Source organism: Echinops telfairi, unplaced genomic scaffold (genome assembly GCF_000313985.2).
Source record: "Echinops telfairi isolate 266 unplaced genomic scaffold, ASM31398v2 ScPeMD7_7420;HRSCAF=8458, whole genome shotgun sequence".
NCBI classification, from domain to species: Eukaryota; Metazoa; Chordata; class Mammalia; order Afrosoricida; family Tenrecidae; genus Echinops; species Echinops telfairi.
The window spans coordinates 20,714,731-20,717,708 of NW_022111320.1; the positions used below are offsets into that span (position 1 = coordinate 20,714,731).

The window sequence follows — 2,978 nt, forward strand, 5'->3', positions numbered from 1 at the left end:
TTTTTTTTTTGAGGAATGATTTCTTTATTTCAAAAAGATACTTGTCAATTTTCAATATCAAACAGTTGTACTATTGGTTTCTCCCTCTGCCAGTTGGCACTCCAATGAGACCACACCGAAGGAGAGTACATGTTAAGCCAATACGCTACAGGATTATCCAATATACCTCAAAGAAACTTCTCTAAAAGGGGAAGCTGAGTGGGAAGAGGAGTTTTTTTTTAAAAGACACAACAATGTCTTTTAATACTACAAAACGGCACTAACATCTGTTCTTTTTTTATCCCCCATTCTTATTTTGAAAAAATTTCTGATTATTTATTTATTTTATTATTATATTTTTTAAATCGTTTTATTGGGGGCTCGTACAACTCTTATCCCAATCCATACATCCATCCATTGCATCAAGCACATTTTTACATTTGTTGCCATCATTATTTTCAAAACATTTTCTTTCTACTTGAGCCCTTGGTATCAGCTTCTCATTTTTCCCCTCCCTCCCTCATGAACCCTTGATAATTTATAAATTATTATTTTTTCATGTCTTACACTGATCGATGTCTCCTTTCAGCCACATTTCTGTTGTCCATCCCCCTGGGAGGGGGTTGTAGGTAGACCACTGTGATTGGTCTTCTCCCCCCACCTTCCCCTTCCCCTCTTGATATGGCTACTGCCATTATTGGTCCTGAGGGGTTTATCTGTCCTGGATTCCCTGTGTTCCCAGCTGTTATCTGTGTACCTGTGTACATGCTACATGCTCTGGTCTAGCCAGACTTGTAAGGTAAAATTGGGGTCATGATAGTGGGGGGGAGGAGGAGAGAGGAAACATTAAAGACCTAGAGGAAAGTTATATGCTTCATCAGTGCTATACTGCACCTTGAGCGGCTCATCTCTTCCTTGTGACCCTTCTGTAAGGGGATGTCCAGTTGTCTACAGATGGGTTTTGGGTTCTCCACTTCATGCTCCCCCCTCATTCACATTGATAATATTTTTTATTCTGGGTCTTAGATGCCTGATACCTGATCCCATCGACACCTCATGATCGCACAGACTGGTGTGCTTCTTCCACGTGGGCTTTGTTGTTTCTCAGCTAGATGGCTGCTTCTTCATCTTCAAGCTTTTAAGACCCCAGATGCTATCTCTTTTGATAGCCGGGCACCATCAGCTTTCTTCACCACATTTGCTTATGCACCCACTTTGTCTTCAGCAATCTTGTCGGGAAGGTGAGCATCATGGAATGTAAGGTTACTAGAACAAAGTGTTCTTGTGTTAAGGGAGTACTTGAGTAGAGGCTCAATGTGTCCACCTTTTTTTCCCCTTCTGGCTAACCTTTCGTGGAGTCACCTTTTTGTTTGGCTGAAGCTGGGGTTGTGGCTGGACTGTGTCAGACTCTCAGTAAGGCAGCCTCAGACTTTTGGCTATTCTCTCTGGAGAAGATGATATGCATTAAACTAGAAAATTGCCTTCCAAAAATAAAGAGGGATTCAAGGGCTGCTTCAGAGCAGTAGCATTAATTTGGAATGTTTTATGTATGGTAGCTGTAACAAAAAAAATCGTAATTACAAAATGCATACATCACAACATACTTCTAAAGACACTTGTACTGTGCTGATGTTTCCGTAAACATTGTTCCCAAGGATGCTCAGTCCCTAGTCCAGTTGGGATTTCTGGGGGGAGGCAGAGAGAGTTTGGCAGAGGAAAGGGTGGGCTGGGGTGGCTGATGCAAGGAGAAAGCAGCCTTCCAGTTAAAACTCAGTCCTCATTTTAAAGGTCAGCTTTGGGCAGGCTGGCCCCAGGGTGAGAGTGGTAGGGTGGGGATGGGGTGTTCTTCATTGCATTCAGGTCCAGCAGCGTTTGGTCCAGCATCCTTTGTGTACAGAGGTGCTCTTCTTTAGTGCATTAGAGTTTATTTTCCAAATCATCAGTTGTCTTTTCGTGCATGGGTATTGCCTCCATGAGCTTATCAGTAAGATTCTCTTCCTCGTTTTCCTCTTCCTTTTGGAGAACCTTTCTGCAGCAGCACTCAAACACGTTATGTTCTGGTCCTTTAATCTGAGCTGCTCATCTATCCCTCAGCAATGGGACTCTGCTCGCTCAGTTCTCTCCTCTGTGGATTCCAGGTCCCCTTCAGTAATTGCCAACTTATGAGCTACCTCCCTGGACTTCCCATCAGCCTCTTCTGCAGTGTGCTTCATTTTCCTTGAGTTGCATTTCCTTGAGTTCCAGCTTTTCTTTACCTTTTAAGGCATTGTTCTCAATAAGCTTCATGCCTTTCTCATCAGTAGCCTTCTCTACCTCCTCCAGCTTTTACAGAGCGGTGGCCAGGCGCTCCTGAGCGAGGTCCAGCTCTTTAACCAGCTGGATCCAACGGTTCAAGGAGGCCACCTGAGCCTCAGCCAGTTCTGGGCTGCCTTTCCCCTTCTGCTTCTGCTGGAGGCACTCGCCCCTCCCCTCAGCATCACTAGCCTGTTGTTGCAGAACCTGAATCTTGTGCTTCGCCACCTTGGTCTTGGTGCTCCCGGCCATGGTGCCCACCCAGCTGCATCTCACTTAAATGTGAACTTTCTTTAAAGTTATTAAGTTTTTGCAAGTACTTCCTCTTGCAGAGTTTTGCAACTTGGCATGTGAATAGGATTAAGAAGTAGCGGGACATGAAGCCTTAAATTTCCATGCAAAATCGTGAATGTGTATTTTCCTAGTAAGTGTTCTAGATAGGTTTACCAGATTTTGGTCCTTACAGATCATGGTTTCCCAGAGTGGGCAATACCACCCCCTGCAGAAGGCTGGGAAAGCAGATACTTATACTTTATCCTGGATGATGGGCCATAGTACAAAAAGTTTTAGTTGTCAGGGGGCACCAAATAGGTTTTTTCCCCTCTAATTTAGGCAGTACTTTTGAGAATGATGATGGCAACAAATGTACAAATGTGCTTGACACAATGGATGTACGTATGGATTGTGATAAGAGTTGTATGAGCCCC

At 44.0% G+C, this 2,978-nt stretch overlaps 1 protein-coding gene and 1 pseudogene across 16 annotated transcripts in view; one reads left to right on the forward strand and one right to left on the reverse strand.

Moving 5' to 3' along the window:
- The window catches only part of LRRFIP2 (LRR binding FLII interacting protein 2), a 114,144-nt gene that overhangs the window by 39,983 nt on the left and 71,183 nt on the right, over positions 1–2,978 (forward strand). The gene's annotated exons all lie outside the window — the stretch shown is intronic.
- LOC105978747 lies at positions 1,762–2,523 on the reverse strand (annotated as a pseudogene).